The 14,861-nt window shown below is 45.0% G+C and overlaps 1 protein-coding gene and 2 long non-coding RNA genes across 12 annotated transcripts in view; all 3 read left to right on the forward strand.

Annotated features, from left to right (window-relative positions):
* sdk2a (sidekick cell adhesion molecule 2a) overlaps positions 1–14,861 on the forward strand; it is a 105,873-nt gene that overhangs the window by 14,054 nt on the left and 76,958 nt on the right. The window lies entirely within an intron of this gene.
* Positions 490–1,077, forward strand: LOC130189047 (uncharacterized). Of its 2 annotated transcripts, none has more exons than XR_008830696.1 (3): positions 490–715; positions 871–903; positions 969–1,077. It is a non-coding gene; the product is annotated as an uncharacterized LOC130189047 (long non-coding RNA). The 2 variants fall into 2 exon arrangements; XR_008830697.1 differs by having other exon boundaries at positions 814–903; positions 985–1,048.
* Positions 1,215–2,698, forward strand: LOC130189048 (uncharacterized). Its single transcript, XR_008830698.1, has 3 exons — positions 1,215–1,352; positions 1,425–1,514; positions 1,600–2,698. It is a non-coding gene; the product is annotated as an uncharacterized LOC130189048 (long non-coding RNA).

Consider the following 14,861-nt stretch of genomic DNA (forward strand, 5'->3'; position numbering starts at 1 on the left):
TAATAGTCTAGTGGTCTTGTTCGTGAGGGTACCGCACGGCCTGGGATGTGTGTGTGTGCCCGCTAGCTACCGTACAGATAGTCCCATGGACTACAAGGAGACACGTGGTCACTATACTGTTGTATAATATTTCGATTGTAATTCATCTTTATATAAATATATATATTCAATCACTCTTTTAGTATAAAACATACACTGACGCTGTGTTTTTATTAATTAGCAGATCATGGATAATATAAATATTGGTAACACCGAAAATATGCCTCCATCAGCTGCTGTATGTTCCGGTAGTGAGTATTAAATAATTATAGTAATGATGATATGGGCTAATAGTGTTTTGTCACGGACTATATGTATGATTTATCGTGTTTGTAGACAGGCTGAAACGTAGGCGTCCTCCTCCAGGCGTAAAGACATGCGCACCAACGCCGTTTGACTCCGCCCCACCGGTCAATGACGCTGCATCAGAACTAGATGCGGCCATAGCTGGTATTACCGGGGATGTCAGTGAGTATTTGGTTTAATTACATGATGGCTGCCTAATTATCCATACGTTAATATAGTGTGGTATGGTGCAAAAATAAAATAAAAAATAAAAAAGTGGTATTATCTTGTTTGATTTCTTCAGCTTTCAAGACACCTATGAGATCTGCCTGTGTTAAACTATTGACACATCCTGTTGTATACAGTCAGGACATCGGTGCACAGCTATCAGGTAATATATTGAACCTGTATTATTACCTCCGTATATATATATATATATATATATATATAGAGCTGTAGATATATATGTATAGATATGTGTTTTCTCAGAGGCTGTAAAGATCCCTTTGAGACATGTGGGTGGTAAAATATTGACACATCCTGTAGCATACCGTCAGGACATTGGTGCACAGCTATCAGGTAATATATATTGCTCCTGTATTATTACCACCGTATATATATATATATATATATATATGATGTAGATATGTGTTTTCTCAGAGGATTTTCAGTGCAGACCAGTCCTAGCATCAGCCATCCCCTCATCAGATGATGAACCCCTGAGCTGTGCTCAGTTGTATACACCCTCATCACCACAGCCAAAGAAGAAGAAGCAGAAGAAGCTGATACATAACAGGTCTGTTATGGGTAGACATAATGACATGTCATATTTGTTTATAAACAGTATATAATATATATATATGCTATTTCACCCCCCATAGAGCGGCGATTCCATTATCAAGGGAGACGCAGACCATTGATAATACATGCTCTTCTGAGACACAAACACCTCGGGAGCCAACGACAAGAACAATTGCTACACAGACGAAGCGGTGTATTCAAACCGTCCCCAAGAAGGCCATTAAAAGGTGTGTTTTTTTTTTTAAATTATTTTTTCAAAAATGAAAAATGTAATAATATAAATTATTGCTGTTCCACAGAACCGTGAAAGCCTCACAGGAGCCAACAACATCATATGCTACACAGACGAAGCAGTTGATTCAAACCGTCCCCAAGAAGGCCATTAAAAGGTGTGTGTGTTTAATTAACTTGTTGACTTTTTTTTTTTTTTTTTTTTTTTTCAAAATGAAATAACTTATTGTTATTGTTCCACAGATCTGTGAAAGCCTCCATTACCCAAGTCCACACAGGCAGCAGCAGCAGCAGCAGCAGCAGCAGCAGCAGCAGCAGCTGTAACGTCAACAATACACCCTACGACTACTGCGCCGATGACATTGAGATAAATTCAGGTTTTGACGCAACGTCCCCACAGAGGGTGATACAACCTATGGTTCATACATCAACAGATCTATGTTTAGAGGCCTGTGATATACCATCCGAAGTGTTAGAGCTTTTGGCCAGCTTCTGTCCAGAGCCACTGGTTGATGGGAGGGGTGTTGTCGATAATCAGCATACAGAATTGAGAGGTTTGCTTGGGGACATACAGGTGTGCATTAGTACGCTAGACACATCACACATTGACTTGGTAGCCGACCTATCTGACCGTTACATGTCTGCGGATAAAACGGCGGCCGTCTTTAACACTACACTTTTAGAGGCCATCAATGCACTCGGTGTTGGTCTGTCGGCCGACATACACAGGGAGTTTAGTGTGCTAAACACATCACTCAATACCTTAGGCTCCACCCTATCTGCCCGTTACAGGGCTGAGGATCAAGCATCGGCCATCGTGAGCACTACGCTTTTAGAGGCTATCAGTGCCCTTGGGGTTGGTCTGTCTGACTACTACCGTGTCGAGAATAAAACCATTATTGATGCGGTAAATACCCTCGGTGTAACTCTCGTCAGAATTGCGCAACAGGTAGTCCTCAGAAGCAATGCCAACAACACAATCACTCGTGCTCTAATAACCACAATACACAATCATGTTTGAACAGATGTAGACTGCGGCAGTGTTATACCAGCCACCTCCACAGGGGGGAGCCACAGTTGTTGTTTGTTTTTGTTGCCTCCATTTAAAAAAAAAATTTAATACGCTATTACGATCTAATGTAGTTTTTTCTTTGTTTCAACTGTGTTGCTTGTTCACATAATGTCGCCACCACGTAAGGTCTATCGTTATAGCCCTCAGGACCTTACTGTTGATAGGTTAACAGATACACCTGATGATGATGATGAGCTGGCGTGCCCTATACACACACAAATAAATCCTTTGTCAGCTCTTGAGATTGAATGGAATGAATGGTTAGCACGACACGACCCCCATCCACCGACCATTGTGAATAGGAGTGTCCCTGACGAGGGAATGATTGACACGCTAATAAATCCTTTGACAGCTCTTGGCGATGTCTTGAATGAATGGTTAGCTCGAAACGACCCCAATCCACCGACCATTGTGAATAGGAGTGTCCCTGACGAGGGAATGATTGACACTCTGATAAAGCCTTTGTCATCTCTTGAGAATGAATGGAATGAATGGTTAGCTCGAAACGAACCCAATACACCGACCATAGTGAATAGGGGTGTCCCTAATGCCTGTGTGATTGACGGGTCCTTGTGTGATGACGGTGCTGTATCCATAGATGAGCAGTTCAACATTGTCGAACCACCTCCTGATATGACACACGACACCCCACCTGATATGACACACGACTCCCCAGGGATTGATGAAGCTACAAACTCTATGTGCGTTCAAAGAGGGTCTACACCCGTACAGAATGCCTCAAACGGCACACAGGAGGGAGGGGGTGTGCTTGAGCAGCCTTCGTCATCATCAGCAACAACAACAGCGTCAGCAGGGGGGTGTGTTACAGGCAGTTTACCTATCCGTGATATACCATTGTTTAATGCTTTTGAGCTACGCCAACGTGTTGATTTTCGTGACATACGGCTTCAGGATATTGAAATGATTCCCGCCATGATTCGTGATGCTGTGGGTGGGGCTATCGACCAAGCTGTGAATACAGCTCCTAGAGGTAGTGTTTTGAATGTCGTATTGCGAGGGCCGTCGCTGGCCAGCGATGTGCAAGCCATATTACGGTCCGATGATGCATACAATGCGGATTTGTTTCTTGAGCTAATATCCAGGGTATTGCAAAGCAATGATGACTCGTTATCTGACGATTCGTTGGACCTGATTGTTACAGTAGCCCGTAACAGGAGTGGGGGTGTTGGGGAACGACTAAAATTGGGAGGGGTGACCTATGACGAAATACTGTCTAAAAAAGGACGATTTCTCTACCATGCGGGTAACCTGGACAATCAACTGTGCTTTGCCATGTGTATAGCACGTTATAAATACCACCAGACCTCAGCTGTTGATAGACTGACCCTCGCTACACGGATACATCAGGCAGCCGGTTTTGATATAAACCATCCTATCACACTCACAGACGTTGGTAAATTTGAAAGACTTTTGGGTGTAAAGATCATAGTCTTTCACAACCGGGTAGGCTGTAAACGTCTCGAATGTTTTCAGACCCAAGACACTCCACACCCTCAAACAGTATGGTTATATCTACACAATAATCATTACTACCTGATCGAAAACAAGAAGGGTTTTTCTGTGGCGAGATACATTTGCGACTATTGTTATCAAACATACAGTACCATATTGTATCACAATTGCTCACAGCTATGCAATGTGTGTTTCAACATAGAGTGTCGGACCCGTGGCGAGGCAAAGCTGAAATGTGGTGATTGTAAACGCCTCTGTAATTCAAAATTCTGCTTCGAACAGCACAAAAAACCTGAAATGGTTCACAAGTATATCCTGCAAGACCTTGAAACACTGTGACGACTGGGACGCTCTACAGACTGGCCAAAAAACCCCACACGTGTGCTGCACAAAAGTGTACACACTGTGGGGAGCCCCGACTGGAAAGTGTCAAAGAGCACAACTGTTTTATTCAACCTGTTGAGAAGAAAGTAGCACAGACAAACTATATACTGTTCGATTTCGAGACCCGGTTTCACGGAGGGAAACATGAAGCAAACTTTGTGTGTGCTATGGAGATGTCTGGGGACCGCTTTTGTTTCACAACTTTAAAGTGTGTTGGGGCATTTGTCCGGCGTTATCGAATGCCAAAGTACAGAGGCTACACATTCATAGCACACAATGCGTCGGGCTTTGACAACTACATACTCCTAGAGTATTTTGTCAAGCAAGGTATCACACCTAGTGTAACTATGAGAGGGAGCCGTGTCATTTTGATGTTTGATCAGGCCTATCAACAACGGTGGATTGACTCCTTTAGTTTTCTGCCCATGCGTCTGTCGCGGACTCCTGAAGCCTTAGGCTTTGTCGACCTAGCCAAAGGACATTTTCCCCATCGGTTTAACACTTGCGAACATGAAAACTATGTCGGAAAATATCCTGAACCGTCTGACTATGGGTACAATGAAATGATCGACAGTGACAAGGCCACGTTCATGATATGGTACAACTCAGTTTGTGGAGGCACGTTTGACTTCCAAGTGGAGATCGCCGGTACTGCGTCAATGACGTTGAACTATTGAGAAGGGCATGCACAACCTATCGTAGTAGTTTCATGCAATGTACAGAGTTAGACCCCTTCAGCTACACCACCCTCGCCTCCGCCTGTATGGGTGTGTTCAAGACACTGTTTCTGCCCCGCGACACTGTAGCTTTGACGTATGATGGGGCATACACAACTCAGAACAAAACATTCTCCGACGCCTCCATTCAATGGCTCGAGTACCTGTCGCTGTCAAACAACTGTGACATCAAACACGCCCTCAATCATGGCGAGCAAGCATTTGACCCCTTCTACGTTGATGGTTATAATGCTGAGGAGCGGATGTGCTACGAGTTTGCAGGGTGTTTCTATCATGGATGTGTCAAATGTCACGTACAGGGGGACGTGAACCCTGTTACCAAGGTCACCTATGGTAGAATGTACAATGCCTTTAAGGACAAAGTGCAGAGCCTGCAAAGACACCATGGTGTACGTGTCACGGTGATTTGGGAGTGCGAGTGGGCATCCTTAAAACGTCACAATGCCTCCGTGAAGGCATTCATGGCCACGTATAAAAAGCCTGAGCGGCTAAACCCCCGAGAGGCGCTCTTTGGAGGCCGAACAAATGCCATGAAACTGTACCACAAGGTCAGTGCTGAAAATGACGAGAAAATCAGATACTACGACTTTACAAGTCTGTATCCCATGGTACAGAGTACCAAGCCTTATCCTGTAGGACACCCTATGATTATCTTCAAGAACTTTGATTCTATAGATAACTATTTTGGGTTTGTAAAATGTGTGGTACTCCCCCCAAGAGGCTTGTTCCACCCTGTCCTCCCCCACAGATGTCATGGAAAACTCATGTTCCCTTGTGCAGGACATGTGCCGAGGATTTGAACCAGTCTACAGCATGTACACACAGTGATGTAGAGAGACAACTCTCTGGCGTATGGGTATCATTGGAGCTCCAGAAGGCCCTTGAAAAAGGATACCTGATAGTACACATTGATGAAGTGTGGCACTTCCCCACCAAGACAGACACCCTGTTTAGGGGATATGTAAACACGTTTCTCAAGTGCAAGCAGGAGGCATCGGGGTATCCTGGTCACGTCAAGACCGATGTTGAAAAAGCAAAATACGTGGCGGACTATTTTGAGAAAGAGGGCATTCAGCTCGATCCAGCCAAAATATGTGTCAATAAAGCCATGAGGAGTTGTAACAAGCTTCTTCTCAACTCTTTATGGGGACGTTTCAGCATGAGAAACAACATGCCGTCCTGTGAACTGATCACCGATCCGACACGATTCACCCAACTGATGTTCAGCGACCAGTTTGACGTCCGTCAGTTCTGTTTCATATCGGACGATGTGGCGTTGGTGCAGTGGCGACATGCCGACAGTCGGGGTTCTCGCATTAAAGATGTAAATGTCTTTATAGGTGCTATGACAACAGCCCATGCTAGACTGATGCTGTACGATGTGTTAGACACCCTACAGGAGAGAGTGTTGTACTGTGACACAGACAGCATTGTGTTCACATCTGGGGCTGGCGACCTTGTACCACCGCTGGGGCCCTATCTCGGAGATCTAACCGATGAACTCAACAGTGGTGACGTGTGTGGCTCCCCTGAGGAGGATTACATCACAGAGTTTGTCTCGGGGGGTCCCAAGTGTTATGCATACACAACGAAACAGGGCAAGACCACTGTGAAATGCAAAGGCGTGTCTTTGACGGCAAAAGACGCTGCGGTTGTCACACCGGCTTCTTTAATAGGTATGGTACACGCTTTTGTAGCCAATCAGCAAGCTCCAGCTCCACCCCTAATGACTGCCACTGACACCATCAAGCGGGATAAGAGGCACTTTCATCTGCGAAATGAGACAGTTTTCAAGAAAGTGCGAGTTGTATACAACAAGCGGAGAGTAATCGCAGCTTACACCACGCTCCCCTATGGCTACTGATATAACCCTGGGTTTTGACGCTCGTTTTCAACATCCCTTCAGTCTGGTAGTCAGCGGTCCTTCAAACTGTGGAAAGACATTTTTTGTCAAGGATATTATTGCCAACGCAGATAGGGTTATTTCGCAGCGTTTTGACAATGTGGTATACATATATTCGTGTTGGCAGCCTCTACGACCAGTTACTGAAGATACGCAAGATCACTTTTGTAAACGGATTACCCGAATCTCTGTGTGATGATGACTTGTTACCCGTAACCCAAAACAATCTACTAATCATAGACGATGTAATGAATGATGCCTGTAACAGCCTAGAAGTTCAAAATGTTTTTACTAAATATGTACATCACAGAAACCTAAGCTGTATATATTTAGTGCAAAATGTATTCATTCAGGGAAAGGCTAGTCGTACTATTAGTTTAAACACAAACTACCTCATTTTGTTTAAGAATCCTAGGGATAAATGTCAGATTATGTTACTGGCACGACAAATGTTTCCTGGTAACACGCAACATTTTTTAGAGTCATTTAATGATGCGACACATCTACCCTTTGGTTATTTACTCATAGACTATAAAGCCATGACACCGGAACACTTAAGACTCAGAACATCTGTGTTGTCAGACCACCCCGTGGTGTACATGGCTAAGAAGCACAAGAGATAATGTCTCTGCGTATGCAAAGGAATATTGCTCTGTTAGAGTTGATATATAAATCGTCTCCTAAGGTGCGGAGAGTCATTGTGTGTAATGCCGGAGCTGATTTTGTCAAGTCTCTGTGTGAGATTGCACTAAATGTTTTGAGCGGTAATATCCCCTTGACTGACAAGCAGTACAAACTCTTAAAGAAGAAGAAGAAGCTTATTAGACTGGTGGCATCAAAGAAGGGTTCACTCACTAGTAAGAAGAAGAAACTCAATCAGACAGGTGGTTTTTTATTCTCTCTGTTGGGGGCGGCTATTCCTTTTATAATTAATCTTATCAGAGGTGGTCAGTGAGTGCAAAGTAGATGGATCATACGCAGAAAATGTTTCTGGTGCCTCAGCAACAATTGGACGCTCTAAAGCACACTATGCCTGACCAGCGACAAGGATCTATAAGACAGTCTGTGGAAAACGACCTTGATAGAACCATGAGCGAGGTGTTAGAAAAACCGGACACGGACGGATATGAAGAAGCTAAAAAATATGCGGGTATTTTACAAAGATACTTGAATTTTGTGAGACAAGGTGAACGCGAGAAGAGCGTCTTGACTCTGTCGCTGCCGCCTGGAGAGAATCATGCTGGTGCTAACCCCACAGCATCAAAAGAGGAATCGGGTACTTACGACATGGTGCCTAAAAAGGATCTTGTTCTGGGGAGTGTTATAAAACATTTGCCTAAAAAAAGCAAAAAACATGCTGAATGTATTCTGGATACGTTAAACAGCTCAAACGATGTGTCGTGGAACGAGAGGGGGGAGCTTATCATTAATAAACAAATTATTCATGGATCACACCTGCATGATTTGGTGAGAGGTGTCACAGCTACCCATAACGTCTTAGACAGCTCTAGACCAAAGGGATGGGCTGTTTTTTTAAAAACACTCGCCGATTTAAATGTACCATTGTCGGCTATACCCAATCCTGTGGTCCGCCAGATTGTAGCCAAAAATAAGATGAATGACCCAAATAACTTTAGTACAGATGAGGACACAGCACATACATCCCATAAACGTAGTGTTGATGAATATGACACCCCTTTTAAGACCCCCAAGACCTCAAAGGGTAGATCACGCCGACCTGTTAAGCCTTGGGTGACTTTTTAAGCTTTTTACCAGTGTATAACAACTTGTACCTGTCTTTTTATAATATATATATATGCATGTATGTATGTATGTGTGTGTATATCCATGAGTGTATGTTACATTACATTACATTACATGTCATTTAGCAGACGCTTTTATCCAAAGCGACTTACAATAAGTGCATTTCAACCTAGAGTACAAACTAAGAACAACAAGAATACAGGAAGTAACATTTCCTCAACATAGTCGAACTACAAAAGTACCATAAGTAAGTGCTATCTAAGTGCCACTGAAGTGCTAATCTGTGTTTTAATCCAGATATAGTCGGAAAAGGTGTGTTTTCAGTCTCCGACGGAAGATGTAGAGACTTTCTGCTGTCCTGATGTCAGTGGGGAGCTCGTTCCACCACTGAGGAGCCAGGACAGCAAACAGTCTGGATTTCAGTGATTAGCTCGAGGTGCAGGAGTCACAAGTCGATTGGCTGTTGCGAGCGGAGTGAGCGATGCGGGGTCGGTGTGACCATATCCCGGATGTAGACGGGGCCCGATCCGTCTAGAGCACGCGCCAGGACCAGTGTTTTGAAGCGGATGCGAGCAGCCACGGTAACCAGTGGAGAGGCGGAGGAGCGGAGTGGTGTGGGTGAATTTCGGGAGGCTGAAGACCAGTCGAGCTGCTGCATTCTGGATGAGCTGCAGGGGTCGGATGGCCTTAGCAGGTAGACCAGCCAGGAGGGAGTTGCAGTAGTCGAGGCGTGAAATGACCAGAGCCTGGATCAGAACCTCGCGCCTTCTGAGTAAGAAGAGGACGTATTCTCCTGATGTTGTGCAGCATGTACCTACAGGGCAGCGTCGTCAGCGATGTTGGCCGTCAGGAGAGTTGACTGTCGAGTGTCACCCGAGGTTCCTGGCAGTCGGGTAGGGGCCAACACAGAGCTGTTGAAGGTGATAGTCAGGTCGTGGGTGGGGAGCCTTTCCTGGAAGGAATAGTAGCTCAGTCTTGTCAGGGTTGATCTTCAGGTGGTGAGCAGACATCCACTGAGAGATGTCAGTCAGACAGGCAGAGATTCGTGCCGCCACCTGTGTTTCGGACGGTGGAAACGAGAAGATCAGTTGGGTGTCATCAGCATAGCTATGGTAGGAGAAGCCATGCGAACGAATGACAGAGCCGAGAGAATTTGTATACAGAGAGAGAGGAGGGACCCAGGACGGAGCCTTGAGGAACCCCAGTAGTGAGAGGACAAGGATCAGACACAGATCCTCTCAAGTTACCCGGTAGGTGCGGTCTTTAAGGTAGGAAGAGGAAAGAGCGAGTGCAGTGCCTGAGATCCCCAGGTCCTGAAGAGAAGAGATCAGGATCTGGTGGTTCACGGTGTCAAATGCTGCAGAAAGGTCGAGAAGGATAAGGACAGAGGAGAGAGAGGCTGCTCTAGCAGTGTGAAGCTGCTCAGAGACAGCAAGGAGGGCCGTCTCTGTCGAGTGGCCGGCCTTGAATCCAGACTGGTGAGGTACAAGAATGTTGTTTCTGTGGAGATAGGAGTACACTTGGCTCAAGATAGCTCGCTCAGAGTTTTGGAGAGAAAAGGAAGAAGAGAGACCGGTCTGTAGTTGCTGACTTCAGACGGGTCGGCGTGGTTTCTTCAGGAGAGGGTTGACTCTCGCCTCCTTCAGAGAGTTAGGAAACAGCCAGTTGAGAGGGAGCTGTTAATAAGATGGGTGAGGAAGGTCAGAAGGTCAGGAGCAATAGCCTGGAGAATGGGAGACGGACGGGGTCAAGGCGCAGGTGGTCGGGCGGGCGGCGGTCACCAAGCTAAGACCTTTATTGGGAGACAAGGGGTGAAAGAGGAAAGAGGAGGATGAAGAAGTTAGTGTTGGTGAGGTGATAGAAGATGGATTTGTAAAGGAGGAGCGTATGTCGTCTATCTTGTTTGTAAAGTAGTCGACAAAGTGGCTCGGCAAAAGGGTGGAAGGAGGAGGGGGACGGGGGATCAAGGAGGTTGGAAAAGATAGAGAAGAGTTTTTTGGGGTTAGAGAAGGAAGACTGAATTTTGGTCAGGTAGAACGAGCTTTTGGCTGCAGAGATAGAGGAAGAGAAGGAGGAGAGGAGAGATTGATAGAAGAGCAAGTCTTCCGCTTGATTCGATTTCGCCATTTTCTTTCCGCCGCATGAGGGTGGCTCTCTCGGCGCACGAGTCCGACAACCACGGAGCCGGAGAGGATTTCCGAACCGGTCGTGTCTTAAAAGGACAAAGAGAATCAAGAGATGAAGACAGGGAAGAGAGGAGAGTGTCTGCGGCAGAGTTAGGATGCATGGTGAGAAGCAGTCAGTTGAGGGAGAGCAGATAGGACAGAGGAGGCCAGAGAGGAGGGGCAGAGGTGCGAATGTTGCGGCGTACAGGTGCAGAGTCTGTAGATATGGGTGGGTTGTCAGTACCAGAGAGCGAGAGAGAGTAAGAGATGAAGAAGTGGTCAGAGACATGGAGAGGAGTCACAGTGAGGTTAGAGGTAGAGCAGTTTCTTGTGAAAATGTAGTCAAGGTGGTTGCCGGCTTTGTGAGTAGGAGGGGAGGGACTGAGTGAGAGGTTAAAGGAAGACAGTAAGAGTAAGAGATCACATGACTTCTCTGTCTGGATGTTAAAGTCACCCAGAAGGATGAGCGGGGGGCCGTGTTCCGAGAAGTTCGATAGGAGGACGTCTAGCTCGTCCAAGAAATCTCCCAAAGAACCAGGGGGACGGTGAGAACAACAATGTGAAGTTGAACCGGATGAGTAACGGTCACCGCATGAAACTCAAAAGTCAGTGGGATAAAGAGTGGAAGCGGGTAGGGACAGAAACACCATGTGGGTGAGATGAGTAAACCTGTACCTCCACCCGACCAGAGGGTCTGGGTGTGTGGCTAAAGGAGAAGGCAGAGGAGAGAGCAGCCGGGGTAGCGTGTTGTCTGCTGTGATCCAGGTCTCAGTGAGAGCCAGGAAGTCAAGCGACTGCTCCACAGCAAAGCCAGAGATGAAGTCGGCCTTGCGGTTGGCTGACTGACAGTTCAGAGGCCTCCTGTGACCAGGTGCTGGGTGTGAGTAGAACGGGTAGGAAGGATAACAGAGGGGTTCCGGTACATGAATGAGCAGTCCTATAGTAACTACAGTAGAGATACGCACAGGTATGGAAAAGACACACATATTTAAAAATGGGAAATACTCAGCCACCCGAAGACTCCAGCGGAAGACTCCTATGTCTTTGTCCTCGAGTCTTGTCCGATGAGTCACGCTGGCCTTTACAGCGAAAACCCCACCCGTTATGAGCCCAAGTTAGTACCAATTACCTCCAGCCGCGTTGACACCGCCCCTTGGCTTTTGGTATTCAAATGACACTCAATAGAAACCAGGTGACGATCGCTCGTCCAATCAGTGAAGATTCAGGTGTCGGAACACAGGACACACCTCTCTACCAAAACAACTCCTTAAAACAGGACAGACTAACAATCTAGCAGCTTTAGACAACAAATACAACAGTAACTTTAGCAGATAATGTATTGCTCTATTTTTATTTTGACCGATCTACCTCGTTGTTTTATTACATGTATTAATTGTTTTTGTTTTAACTACTCTACCTCATTGTTTTATCATTACCCGTATTAATTGTACATATCATATACTCTGAATAAAAGGCTAAGCAATAACTGGGTGTCACATGTTTTATTTATAAAGTATCTGATAATACATTACATATACTCTGAATAAAAGGCTAAGCAATAACAGGGTGTCACATGTTTTATTTATAATGTATCTGATAATACATTACATGATGTTTACGAACACTGCACACAGGGAAAATAATCGCCACAACAATCTGTAGAGTGTCTTTGTTAACGAAACGAGTAACACCCGCATCATTAATAAACAAATTGTTACCGTAAAGGGCCAACACTTTAGAATAAGACCAGCCTTTTTGTATATGACACAGAAAAAACACACAATGCTGCCCACAAGTAGTGGCTAGATGGTTCTGCACCTGTTTTCTCGAATAAGATATGTGCTCACATGTTTCATTGAGGAACTCTTTTATTTCTCTGGGAACCCCACATAGTCGGGGCATGCCCAAAGCTATCGAAAAAGTAACCGTGTTTGTGTTTTGTGATATAAATTGCCAACCAATGCTCTCCAGGTTTGTCAGACGCGTGGGTGTTTACAATCATCATTGCAGGGTACGTGTATAATTCTGCCTGAGGTAATTGATCACAGGCCAGGACCCCCACAAAACGTGTTCCATTAATCATGCATTTTCTGACTATACTAGTCATCTCTATGGTATTCATCGTATTTCAACAGGTAACCCTCAATATGCATCCATCAATACCTGGCGCTGGTTTGATATCTCAAGTACAGAGTCAAACACTGAATAACATATCAACGTCACTGTTCTAGGCAGAGGTACACGAATCGAGCCTCCAGACGAACGTTGCCTGTTCTAATCAGAGACACATTCCCCGAACATCCTTCATCAGGCTCCAGATTAATGCAGAACATTGAGTAACCATTCCCAAAATCACGGCGGGTGTGACGCCAGCGGTCTGTCCTTTAAATGCCTCCTGTAGTTTGAATCATGTGGTAATATTCTCTAGTGTAGAGACCGTATTGGAATGAGGGCTGGAATGGTCTTGATGGGTGTGACTGTCCGTCTGCAGAGATGCTCAAATACTCTAAATCATAGTGTTCAAAATTAAAAGGGTTTCTTGCGTAGCTACCTGTGTATCCTTCATTGTCCACAAAGCATAATACCATGAATTTAGGGAGTTGACCCATGTATAAATTCTCCTGATTGCATACTCTTGTCCCGCTGGTATGGAAAAAGTTTTTAAAGCGACTCTGTCAAGAGCATATTTAGCATTTGTGTGCTGTAGGGCGCGGCTATGAGCCAATCTGACAGGAGGTGCCACAGTAACCTTTTTCACAAAAATACTGGCTGATACAATCTTAACTCTGTACAGCGTATCCGCTGTTGTCATTAGGGCAAATGCATCTTTTGATCGTATGAATTTCAGAGAAATATCGACGTTAAGCAACAACTTCTCTTGAAAAACAGATCAGAATGTATCGGTGCTATTAGCTCAACCGTCCGGCTAGCCCGTGTAGCTTCCACGCTCCAATAACCCTGTGTTAGCACCCTGTATGGTGGTCACATTCATATGTGAGCCTGTGTCCTTGCAAAATAATCCGGTGCTGAATTGTGTATCCAGAGTGTCTTTGCTGTAGTTGAGCAGACATTCTATTATTCCTCTGTAGGGGTAAGTATTTGATGATTGTGATATGAGTCTATCACCCAGCATGATGTCTACTTGGGAAAATAAGGTGCATCCTGGGTAGTTTATGAATCCTACATCTGCGGCAGGGTAAATCAGACCCGTCAGGATTCGTAATCTTCACCCTCAAAGACAGATATGAATCATTCAAATCAAGATAATCTTCGCCGCTCGACGAGATGTAGAACTCAAGGGTCCGGTCTCCGTTATTGCAGACACTGGAGGAATTTCTAAAATGTAGATTTCTCGAGGATGTTTGAGTGTAAGGAACAGTAAACAGATCCAGCTCTGTCTTGACACATTCTGCAGATTGTTTATGTATAAGAGACATAGCTTCTTAGTTTCTTAATTTAGGTCTTGTTGTTTTTTCTTTTCTTTTTCTTTTCTTTTTTCTTTTTAAAAGATGTCTTTAGCAGTGAAGTGAGCACGTTTTCCTGTGATCTGCTTCGTTTGGCTGCTGTTTTCTTTTGACAGGTTTCTTGGTTCTACCGCCTGTTTCGTCTTTTATTTGTGTGGAACGCCCCCTATTCACTGGTGGTCGTTTCAGTGGGCGCTTCATATGCACTAACATGCCATGCCCCTCCTGCTTATCCATGTTATGTTTAGTAATTTTCGAGACAACATCACCCATGATATTAGAAGCCGCTGTCCTTAGGTGTGGTTTAGCAATGTTAAATCCTCTTTTTAAAAGAGGTATGGCCATTCTGAAAAGACTTCGAAACATACCTCCCAATCCGTTTCCATACTGGGTACTAGCACCTATAAAACCCTGTAGGTCGCCACCAGCCTGATTCATGTAGTATGTCATATAACGCCATCGTCTCGAACGTAGGGGTTCGACCCATCATTCAATAGTTTTAGAAATACTGTTTTATGGGTCTAAAATGTAGCTTTACAATCA

The sequence above is a fragment of the Pseudoliparis swirei genome, chromosome 23 (genome assembly GCF_029220125.1).
Source record: "Pseudoliparis swirei isolate HS2019 ecotype Mariana Trench chromosome 23, NWPU_hadal_v1, whole genome shotgun sequence".
NCBI lineage: Eukaryota > Metazoa > Chordata > Actinopteri > Perciformes > Liparidae > Pseudoliparis > Pseudoliparis swirei.